We start from the raw sequence: 11649 nt of genomic DNA, 5'->3' as shown, positions 1-11649 counted from the left end.
CGGCAGAGCTCCAACAAGCCTTCTTTCAGCCCCATCCCCCTTCTTTCCTAGTTTAAAGCCCTCTCAACGAGCCCTGCCAGCTCCTGGGCTAGGATCCGTTTTCCCCTTAGAGATAGGGACCCGTCTGCGGCCATAAGGCCGGGTGCCGAGTAAAGCGCCCCATGGTCAAAAAACCCAAAATTTCTGTGTTGGCACCAGCCTCTGAGCCACGTGTTAATCAGGTGGGCTTTCCATGTCCTCTCGGTACCCCTCCCTGCTACTGCAGGGATAGATGAAAACACCACCTGTACTCCCGCTCCATCCACTAACCGTCCCAAAATTTTAATAAGTCCTCTCATCGAGGACGTACCAGATATTAAACTGATAAGAACAGATACTACACTTGATCTTAGCCAAAGGCCGAGAAGCGATTAATAATAATAATGTGTACGAAACAAGTGATGCACAATGCAATTGCAAATTTTGCAATTGCAAATGATCTACCAAGAATAATAAGTATTTAAATCTACCTACTGTAAGGAGTTACGTAAAATCTACCTGTACATTTTGGAAGCGTTGAATTCCTGGTTGTCGCTCCCCTTTGTGCTGACTGCGGATAATTTTCCTATTTACCTTTTGACATACTACACAACTCCTGCATACTTGTTCAGCCAGAGTATACGTTGTGGTTTAACCCGGTCGGCAGCTAAACACCACACAGCCGTTCGCTCACCCTCCCCCCTCCCTCTCTGGGATAGGGGAGAGAAACGGGAAAGTGAAGCCTGTGAGTTGAGATAAAGACAGTTTATTAAGACAGGAAAATAATAATAACAATAATAATAATAGTGATAATGATAATAGTATTAATAATAATAATATGTAAGAAACAAGTGATGCACAATGCAATTGCTCACCACCCGCTGACCGATGCCCAGCCTATCCCCGAGCAGCCGGCCCCCCACCCCGGACAGCCACCCCTATATATTGTTTAGCATGACATCAGATGGTATGGAATACCCCTTTGGCCAGTTTGGGTCAGCTGTCCTGGGTCTGTCCCCTCCCAGCTCCTGCTGCACCCCTAGCCTGCTTGCTGGCAGGACAGAACGAGAAGCTGAAAAGTCCTTGGCTTGGTGCAAGCACTGCTCTGCAACAATTAAAACATCAGCATGTTATCAGTGCTCTTCTCATCCTAATCCAAAACACAGCACCCTACCAGCTACTAGGAGGGAAAATTAACTCTGTCCTAACTGGAACCAGGACAGTCATATTGATCTTAGTTGGAATAAATCTTGTATTGTCTGTAATTATACTAATCTGGAACTGGAGAATGTTATACCGGATAGCCACACTGACTTCTTTGTCGCGCGTCCACAGTATGGCATTGAGTGATCAGTACCAAGTTGGGAATCTTTGCCGCGAGTAAAAGAATTTACTAATCTTCTATAAAAGGGGGGACTGAAGCCAGGGATAGAAGAATGGGGGCTTGCTTAATTGCATTAATGATTTCTAAATAAAACAATCGTAATTATTAAAGCCAGGAATGGAAGAATGGGGGCTCGCTTAATCGCATTAACATAGATATTGCTGAGTGTCTTTGCTTACTACTGTGCAAATTAACTGAAACAAGGAGTCTCGGGGCCCCTCACAAAGGATGGTTCCTGACAAAATTGGGCAACCTGTCTCAAAAACCAGCTGAGACCGACCTTGTGGTTTGGACAAGAGCCAAGGAGCAGCTGAGTCTGTACAAAGGCAGGGGGTCAACTAGTGGTGATGAAGAAGAGTTATCAACCTTCATCCCCACGACCCCTGGAAGACCACCACCAGAAGGCACTGTGCAAGCGCAGATGGGAGGAGTTTATGGAAATGACTTCTTGGAGTTAATTTTAATACAAAGCGGGGATAGGTTATGCATATGTATAGGCGTATTGGGAAACTTCATGCATATGTAACTCTTTACTGCATATAACCAAAGCAAGTTGCCGTGTTACGGCGTGCATGCCTTTGGGAGCTATCCCGCATGTGCCTGGCGCCAAAATAAAACACATACCTACTTTATAACTCATTTGCTTTGAGTTCTTCCATGAACCCAATACACTGGGGCAGCTAGGTCATTACTGGCCTGTAAAGTATCAAGGCTTAAATTAACTAATGAAACCCTAAATGTGATGGGGGTAGAAGGGACTGGGATAACAGTGCCACTTTTTGGGGACACCAAGCTGAGACTAGGGGATAGAATGATCACTGGGAAATTATTGTATGTACCCGAGGCAGGGACTAACTTGTTGGGAAAGGATTTGATGATAAAATTGGGCATTCAAATAGTAAATTGTTAGACTGGAATAATGGTATTATTAATGTGGTGCTCTCAGACCCTGGGAGCAAAGATATATTTGCCTTTGAATGTAAAGACCCTGGAACAGGGTGGAAGCAGTAATACAGATGGACAGTTTTACCTAAGGGGTTTACAGAGTCACTAAATTTATTTGGGCAAGTTCTAGAACAAATTTTGGAGTAATTCCAACCTCGCGGGGAGGTGTTACTGTTACAATATGTGGATGATCTTTTATTGTCAGGAGGGGAGAAAACAGTTGTGAAGGAAGCCACTAACAAGCTATTCAACTTTCTGGGAAAACAGGGCTTGAAAGGATTGAAAATAAATTAAAATTCATAGAAAGAGAAGTCAAGTATTTAGGGCATCTAGTGTCAAAGGGGGAATGAAGAATAAATCCAGAGAGGATTCAGGGAATTGTTGAGCTACCCCTACCCAAAACTAAAAAGAACTAAAAAGTTTTAAGAGAAAGAGGTTTTTAAGGAATTAGGAGTCACGAAGTCCAAAGAAAACAGATAGTCCCTGAGGGGAGAGAAATGCTGAATAAAGTGCTAATGAGGCAAATATTAACTGGTTTTGCATCAAGAGGGTCATTGGGGAATTCAAGCAACGTGTGACGTTGTGCTATGGAAATATGTATGTGTAGAAAGATATATACTCTGGCTGAACAAGTATGCAGGAGTTGTGTAGTATGTCAAAAGGTAAATAGGAAAATTATCCGCAGTCAGCCCAAAGGGGGGGCGAGAACCAGGAATTCAACGCTTCCAAAATGTACAGGTAGATTTAAAGAACTCCTTACAGTAGGTAGATTTAAATACTTATTATTCTTGGTAGATCATTAGTCAGGGTGGGTGGAAGCTTTCCCTTCAGTATCTGCTACTGCGAACATAGTAACTAAAGTAATTCTAGAACAAATAACTCCCAGGTATGGAATTGTTGAAAATATTGACTCTGATCAAAGATATCACTTGGGCAGAGTGACCATGAAATTGTAGAGTTCTCTATTCTTGGCGAAGTCAGGAAGGGGACCAGTAAAACTGCTACCTTGGAATTCCGGAGGGCAGACTTTGAGCTGTTCAGGACACTGGTTGGCAGAGTCCCTTGGGAGGAGGTTCTGAAGGGCAGAGGAGTCCAGGAAGGCTGGGCACTCCTCAAGAAGGAAATCTTAATGGCTCAGGAGCGGTCTGTCCCCACGTGCCCAAAGACGAGCCGGCGCAGAAGAAGACCGGCCTGGCTGAACAGAGAGTTATGGCTAGAACTTAGGGAAAAAAAAGAGGGTTTATGATGATTGGAAAAGAGAGCAGGCCACTCAGAAGGATTATAAGGATGTTGTAAAGATGTGTAGGGACAAAATTAGAAAGGCCAAAGCTCATCTGGAGCTCAATCTGGCTACTGCCGTTAAAGATAACAAAAAACGATTTTACAAATACATCTACGCAAAAAGGAGGACTAAGGAGAATCTCCACCCTTTACTGGATGCAGGGGGAAACTTAGGGATGAGAGATGAGGAAAAGGCTGAAGTGCTTAATGCCTTCTTTCCTCAGTCTTTAGCGTCAAAACCGGTTGTCCTCTGGATACCTGGTACCCTGAGCTGGTGGAAGGGGATGGGGAGCAGGATGTGGCCTTCACTATCCATGAGGAAATGGTTGGCGACCTGCTACGACACTTGGATGTACGCAAGTCGATGGGGCCGGATGGGATCCACCCGAGGGTACTGAGAGAACTGGCGGAAGAGCTGGCCAAGCTGCTTTCCATCATTTATCGGCAGTCCTGGCTATCAGGGGAGGTTCCAGTCGACTGGCAGCTAGCAAATGTGACGCCCATCTACAAGAAGGGCCGGAGGGTAGACCCAGTAAACTATAGGCCTGTTAGCTTGACCTCAGTGCCAGGGAAGCTCATGGAGCAGATTATCTTGAGTGTCATCACGCGGCACTTGCAGGGCAAGCAGGCGATCAGGCCCAGTCAGCATGGGTTTATGAAAGGCAGGTCCTGCTTGACGAACCTCATCTCCTTCTATGACAAAGTGACGCGCTTGGTGGATGAGGGAAAGGCTGTGGATGTGGTCTACCTTGAGTTCAGTAAGGCTTTTGACACCATTTCCCACAACATTCTCCTCAAGAAACTGGCTGCTCGTGGCTTGGACTGGCGTACGCTTCGTTGGGTTAGAAACTGGCTGGATAGCCGGGCCCAAAGAATCGTGGTGAATGGAGTCAAATTCAGTTGGAGGCCGGTCACTAGTGGAGTCCCCCAGGGCTCAGCACTAGGGCCAGTCCTCTTTAACATCTTTATCGATGATCTGGATGAGGGGATCGAGTGGACCCTCAGTAAGTTTGCAGATGACACCAAGTTAGGTGCGTGTGTCGATCTGCTCGAGGGTAGGAAGGCTCTGCAGGAGGATCTGGATAGGCTGGACCGATGGGCTGAGGCCAACTGTATGAAGTTCAACAAGGCCAAGTGCCGGGTCCTGCATCTGGGGCGTAACAACCCCAAGCAGCGCTACAGGCTGGGAGATGAGTGGTTAGAAAGCTGCCTGGCAGAGAAGGACCTGGGAGTACTGGTTGGTAGTCAACTGAATATGAGCCAGCAGTGTGCTCAGGTGGCCAAGAAGGCCAACAGCATCCTGGCTTGCATAAGAAGCAGTGTGGCCAGCAGGTCTAAGGAGGTGATTGTCCCCCTGTACTCTGGTGAGGCCCGCACCTCGAGTACTGTGTTCAGTTTTGGGCCCCTCGCTACAAGAAGGACATCGAGGTGCTTGAGAGAGTCCAGAGAAGGGCGACGAAGCTGGTGAGGGGTCTGGAGAACAAGTCTTCTGAGGAGCGGCTGAGGGAGCTGGGGTTGTTCAGCCTGGAGAAGAGGAGGCTCAGGGGCAACCTTATCGCTCTCTACAGGTACCTTAAAGGAGGCTGTAGCGAGGTGGGGATTGGTCTATTCTCCCTTGTGCCTGGTGACAGGATGAGGGGGAATGGGCTAAAGTTTTGCCAGGGAAGGTTTAGGTTGGATATTATGAAAAACTTCTTTACTGAAAGGGTTGTTAGGCATTGGAATAGGCTGCCCAGGGAAGTGGTTGAGTCACCATCCCTGGAGGTCTTTAGAAGACGTTTAGATGTTGAGCTTAGTGATATGGTTTAGTGGAGGACTTGTTAGTGTTAGGTCAGAGGTTGGACTCGGTGATCTTGGAGGTCTCTTCCAACCTAGATGATTCTGTGATTCCGTAAACACTCCCTGGAAGTGGGAGAAGGGGGAGTATTTAATGCCCACCAGAAGAATCCTTATTAGTTTGTGATTTTTATTCATTTTCTTAATTATTATTTCTTAATAATGGCATGGGGTGGTACTGGCTATTTGGCCATAAAGCCAGGAAGGTGTTGCCCCTAGGATGGAAGGGAGCTTGCACCCTGCGGGCAATAATTCCAAACGTGACTATTACTGAAGATCCACAAAGCCCCCTTGAGACCTAACGCAAAATTAAGCGGACTCCAAATAATCCTCTAGTAAAATTCTCTAGCATTTCACAATTTTGCAAGGTGGTTTTTACCTTGATTAGGGGTGACTGAATTAGAAAACACTATTGTAAATATCGCAGCTATAATTGAAGAACTAGAAAATAACAGTCTAGATGCAAGAAAAAGGAGATTAGTTTGCAAAAATAGTACTCTAGAGTCGAATGGTATTAGATTTATTAATAACCTCATAAGGAGGAGCTTGCACTGTAATTAATGCTAGTTGCTGTATATATGTAGATCAAATTGGACAAATTTGACTGATCTCAAAAATATTTGAGGGAAAAAAAAACAAGAAAAAAAACCAAGATCCTGCATAGTATAACTCAAGATGACACTTCTTGGGGATTTAGAATCATTTGGGAGAAACTAACTTTGTGGTTATCTGAATAGAATTGGCTCAAACAACTATTTGTTGGTATTGTAATAATAATGGCATTGTATATCTGTCATCCCTCATGACATCCGAAGAAGAATATTGCGCCTCAATGTTGGAAAAACTCAAGAGTGCGGTATGTGAAGAGGTGCAAAAACAACAACAGGAGGAAGAAAAGAAGAGGGGGGAATTGTGAGAAACTAAGTTGTGTTTTTGCAGTAGAAAACTAACCTTCTGTATTCAAAGGTGGTTGTGTAGTCATAACAAGGAGAAAAGCTAAGTAGATAAGCGGACAGTAGAAGGCCTCACTGTTCCAAAATAAGGTAGAAGCTTGAGAATAACAGGATGAGCAGTGTGAGAACAGTAAAAAAAAGATCACAAGTTCTCAAAACATAAGAAAGGAAAAAAAAATAAAGCAAAGAGGAGAAATTAAAGGGTTGATCAAAAAACAATGTACATATATGGTATAGAGGAGCGTCGAGCAGCTTGTGAACCTGTAGTACTCAGCCAATGAGGAAACAGGGGAGGTGATCAAGTGTCAGGTAATAGGGAATAAAAGGTTATGATATATTTTCTATAATGCGCTCCTAATTGGCAGGATGCCCGCCGTTGCAATCGTGAATAAAATAACTTCACAGAAGATCCTGTCTAAAGAAAATTATTTGAGGTTTTTCTCACAAAAATGAAGAATAAATCCAGAGAGGATTCAGGGAATTGTTGAGTTACCCCTACCCAAAACTAAGAAAGAACTAAGAAAGTTTGTGGGATTAATAGGATATTGTCAATTATGGATAGAAGCATATGCTCAGAAGACAAAAGGGTTGTATCTTAAATTATTAGAGGAGGAGTCTAATATACTTGAATAGACAATTAATAGAAAGGAGTTAATAGAAAAATTGAAGCAGAGCTTAATCACAGCACCGTTCTTAGCTTTTCCTGCATTAAATAAGCCTTTTTATCTCTTTACTACTGTGGATTGGGGAGGAGCATTGGGAGTACTGACCCAGGAGTGGGGGGAGATAAGTGGCAGCCAGTGGCTTATTTATCTAAACTGCTGGACCCAGTTTCCAGAGGATGGCCTGAATGTGTTCAACTGCTATTTTGGTGGAAGAAAGCAGGAAATTAACCTTTGGTGGTTATCTGATAGTTACTACTACACACCAGGTTAAGACACTCTTGACTGAGAGAACTGGGTGCTTGCTGACTGATTCTAGGGTTTTGAAATATGAGGCAATACTGACTGAGAAGGATGATTCAGTGTTAACCACAAAATCCAGCTGCCTTCCTATGGAGACAAGAAAGGGCTAGAGAGGACATAGAACATATCTGCCTTGATTTAATCGAGTATCAAACTAAAGTGAGACCCAATTTACAAGATGTTCCCCTTGAGGAAGGAGATATTCTGTTTATCGATGGATCCTCAAAGGTAATACAGGGAAAGAGGTATAACGGATATGCTATAGTTGGTGGATTTAATGAAGAAGTAAAAGAGATGGGCTGATTGCCCAATAACTGGTCGGCCCAAACGTGAATTATATGCCTTGAATCAGACACTCAATCTTCTTGAAGGAAAGGAGGGAACCATCTATACCAATTCGAGATACGCATATAGGGTGGTTCATACGTTTGGTAAAATCTGGGAGGAGTGTGGGCTGATCAAAAGAAAGGGGAAGGATTTGGTCTACGAAGAACTTTTAAAGCAAGTCCTAGATAATTTATTATTACCTACTGGAATTGCAATGGTGCATATAAAAGGGCACCAGAAAGGGAATTCACTCACTGCCCAAGGGAACTATGTGGCAGATGAAAAAGCCCGAGAGGCGGCCTTGCAATCAGAAATCACAATAAATTATCTTATACCTCAAGAACCCTCCCCACCGGAAAAGCAGATATTTAGTGAAAAAGAGAAAGAGCTTTTTAAGGAATTAGGAGCCACAGAGTCCAAAGGAAAATGGATACTCCCTGAGGGGAGAGAAATGCTGAGTAAAGTGCTAATGAAGCAAATATTAACTGGTTTTGCATCAAGAGGGTCATTGGGGAATTCAAGCAACGTGTGACGCTGTGCTATGGAAATATGTATGTGTAGGAATACATACACTTTGGCTGAACAAGTATGCAGGAGTTGCGTAGTATGTCAAAAGGTAAATAGGAAAATTATCTGCAGCCAGCCTAAAGGGGGGAGAGAGCCAGGAATTCAATCCTTCCAAAGCGTACAGGCAGATTTTACAGAACTCCTTAGAGTAGGTAGATTTAAATACTTATTAGTCTTGGTCGATCACTTGTCAGAGTGGGTGGAAGCTTTCCCTTCAGTATCTGCTACTGTGAACATAGTAACTAAAGTAATTCTAGAACAAATAACTCCCAGGTATGGAATTGTTGAAAATATTGACTCGGATCAGGGAAGTCACTTTACATCACAAATATTGCAAGGGCTAATGCGGACTCTAGGAAATAAATGGGAATTTCACACTCCTTGGCATCCTTCCTCTTCTGGAAGGGTGAAGTGGATGAATCAGTCAGTGAAGAAGCAGTTGACTAAGTTAGGTCTGGAAACTCGGCTCCCCTGAATGAAGTGCTTACCTTTGGCACTTCTCTGAATTCAAACGACAGATAATTTCCAGGTATGGAATTGTTGAAAATATTGACTCTGATCAACGAAGTCACTTTACATTGCAAATATTGGCACTTCTCTGAATTCAAACGGTGCCAAGAAAAGATGTGGGAGTTTCACCATATGAAATATTATTTGGATTGCTGTACATGGACAAAGGGAATGAATTACCTCTCAATTCAAGAAAAAAGATGCTTTTCTTGAAAACTATATACTTGGGCTGTTATCCTCTGTCATCTCTCAGGACCTGTGGACTGTTAGCCCAGACCCCACCCTTGGAAGTCCTGATCCATCCATTCTGAGTAGGAGACTGGGTTCTGATATGAACATGGAGGGAATTGAAGCTACAACCTGAGTGGGACTGACCATTCCAAGTACTCCTGACTACTGAGATGACAGTAAGAACAGCTGAGAAATGGTGGACTCATTACACCTGGGTGAAGGCATCAGTTGACACTGAGACCTGAGAGACTGTTCCTGCAGGAGAACCTTTAAAATTAAAATTAGGAGGAGGTGTGAATCATAGCTGTAAAATAACCTTTAACTTCTCCTGAGGAAAAAATAATGAATAGCACATGTAATTGGGGAAAAGGGTTGGATTACACAGAATTAGAGCGTCCCCAGGGGATTCTGGTTTTTATATTAGTATGTATATCATTCTTCATACTGATGGAAATTCAGGGGGTAATAATACTGACCCGGTGTGTGGAAATGGTACCTGTGAGGTAGGGAATTATCCATAACCTACCGAATACGATAATTATGGGAGTGCTAATTTATATAATGCACACCAAACACAGCTCGGGAAGCATTCAGTAACCGGACGGCCAGTCCCGTATGGCAAAAGGTGGTATTAGCTATGTGGCAATAGGGCCAGGAAATGTTGCCCCTAGGATGGAAGTGAGCTTGCACCCTGGGGGCAATCATTCCAAACATAACTGTGAGAAACAATTCTCCCCAGAAGGTGACTGGATCCCGGACGAGCCCCCAGTTTGTGGGAAACAATCTGTAGCCAATAACAAAGGCTCAGGCAAGGATCTCAGTGAAGTAGCATTTTTATTCACGATTGCAATGGTGGGCGTCCTGCAAGCAGGAGCGCAGAGCAAAAGTATATCATAACCTTATATTCTCTATTACCTGACGCTTGATTCCTCCCCTGCTTCCTCATTGGCTGAGTACTACAGGTTCACAACCTATTTGATGCTTATTACTATACCATATATGTACAATTTTATTTGACCAACCCTTAATTTTTCCTTTTCCTTTTTCCCCTTCTTCTCTCGTGACTAGAGAGCCCGTGATTTTTGTTTTTACTGATTTGGCATTGCTTGTCTTGTTTTTCTTAGCTATCCTCCTTATTTTGGGACAGTGGGACCTTCCCCTTATATGCTTAACACACTCCCCACTGTTATGCCTACAGAATTACTTTTGAATAATCAAGGTCAGTGAAATTTTCCATTGTAAAAACACAAGTTTGTTTCTCACAATTCCCCCCTTTTCTATTCTTACTCCTGTTGTTGTTTTTGCACCTCTTCACACCCCCCACTCTTGAGTTTTTTCCAACATTAGGGCACAGTATTTTTCTTCGGATATCATGGGGGATGACAGATACACAATGCCATTAATACTAGAATACTAACAAATAGTTGCTTGAGCCAATCCCACCCAGGCAACCACGAGGTCAATTTTTCACAAATGTCTCTAAATCCCCTGGAAGTGTCGTCTTGGGCCACCTCATGTAAGATCTTGTTTTTTTCCCAAATATTTTTGACATCAGTCTCAATTCACCCCGTTTGGCCTACATACATACAGCAACTGGCATTAATTATAGTGCAAACCCCTCCTTGCAAGGCAAGTAATAAATCCAGTACCATTAGATTCTGGAATACTATCTTTGACAGACTTGTCACCTTTTCTTGCAGTGTCCGGATCACATCTAGAGTGTTATTTTCTAATTCTTCAATTATGGCTAAGATAGCTTTTCACAATAGCTTTTTCTAATTCACTCACCTCTAATGAAGGGATAAACCACCTCGCAAAACTGTGAAACACCATTCCTCTCTCCACTAGAGGATTAATTGAAGTCCTCTTGATTCTGCGTAGGTAGGTCCCAAGGAGGCCGGTGCTTTGGATTTACATATCCTCAGTAATGGTTATGTTCAGAATGATTGCCCCCAAGGTGCAAGCTCACTTCCATCCTGGGGGCAATGTTTCCTGGCCCTATTGCCACATAGCTAATACCACCTTTTGCCATACGGGACTGGCCATCCGGTTACTGAATGCTTCCCGAGCTGTGTTTGGTGTGCATTATATAAATTAGCACTCCCATAATTATCGTATTTGGTAAGTTTAGGCTTTTCCCCAATTACACGTGGTATTCATTAATTTTTCCGTCAGCTTTCCTTACTGACAGGATAGGAATGTTAAAGAGAGACATGCATGGCTCCAATAACCCATCTTTAATCAGCCCGTTTATCACTGGTTTAAGACTAATTTGTCCTTCAATTGAGATAGGGTATTGCTTCTGCTTTATTGCCTCATATCCTTCCCACATACCTGTCTTCAGGGGAGCGATATTAAGCTCTCCTCCATTTTCCTTCCCTGACTCATACCATGGGGTCTCTCTCTTTTTCATCAACCTCTCTCAATAACTTAATTGACACCATTATTCCAGTCTAACAATTTACTATTCAAATGCCCAATTTCATCATCAAATCCCTTCTCAACAAGTTAGTCCCTGCCTCGGGTACATACAATAATTGCCCAGTGATCATTTTATCCCCTGGTCTCAGCTCGGTGCCCCCAAAAGTGGCACTCTTATCCCAGTCCCTTCTATCCCCATTACCTTTATGGT

General features: G+C 43.4%; 1 pseudogene; it reads right to left on the bottom strand.

Annotated features, from left to right (window-relative positions):
- Positions 1 to 244: 244 nt before the first annotated feature.
- Positions 245 to 411, bottom strand: LOC136789450 (U2 spliceosomal RNA; annotated as a pseudogene).
- Positions 412 to 11649: the final 11238 nt, after the last annotated feature.

This window comes from Anser cygnoides, unplaced genomic scaffold (assembly GCF_040182565.1).
Source record: "Anser cygnoides isolate HZ-2024a breed goose unplaced genomic scaffold, Taihu_goose_T2T_genome scaffold_45_1, whole genome shotgun sequence".
In the NCBI taxonomy this organism is placed as follows: Eukaryota; Metazoa; Chordata; class Aves; order Anseriformes; family Anatidae; genus Anser; species Anser cygnoides.
Note: the sequence above shows the minus strand (reverse complement) of the source record. Positions and strands in the feature narration are given on the sequence as shown.